Source organism: Propithecus coquereli, unplaced genomic scaffold (genome assembly GCF_000956105.1).
Source record: "Propithecus coquereli isolate 6110/MARCELLA unplaced genomic scaffold, Pcoq_1.0 Scaffold624, whole genome shotgun sequence".
Classification (NCBI taxonomy): domain Eukaryota; kingdom Metazoa; phylum Chordata; class Mammalia; order Primates; family Indriidae; genus Propithecus; species Propithecus coquereli.
This window is the reverse complement of record NW_012152219.1, coordinates 117,390-117,869: the sequence shown is the minus strand read 5'-3', so window position 1 is coordinate 117,869 and position 480 is coordinate 117,390.

Below are 480 nucleotides of genomic sequence, written 5' to 3'. Positions count from 1 at the left end.
AAAAGAGAACATGTCAAATAGTTCCAGAATAGTGAGAGAGTAAACAGAAAAGGAAAGTATTATATCATTTCCAGAAAGCATTAAAGTACATTTTAGTTTGACAGGGATAAATTTAAAGTGAAAACATCCAACATAGTTCCATGGTTTTTTTGTCAGCTACATTTAACAGTAGCACACAGCTGTACTATTAGCAGACAGTTGGATTTAATGAACATTGTCACTGAAATAAGCAGTCAGTCACTTATGTTTGAATCAAAGGATTGTTGACTTCAAGCTATTAGAGGGAGTGAACTGAGACACAAGAAGCTAGTGACCATTGTCAGAAAATCTTACTATTTTTCTTATTGAAAAGGGATTTATAACTACCCAAGTTTGTCTGGTAATAAAGATGTAGAAGCACCTAAAATACATTGGAGTTATCTTCTAACTCTTTTTCCCATTGCTGAGACCTATATCCAGGACATGTTAGATGCTCGATAT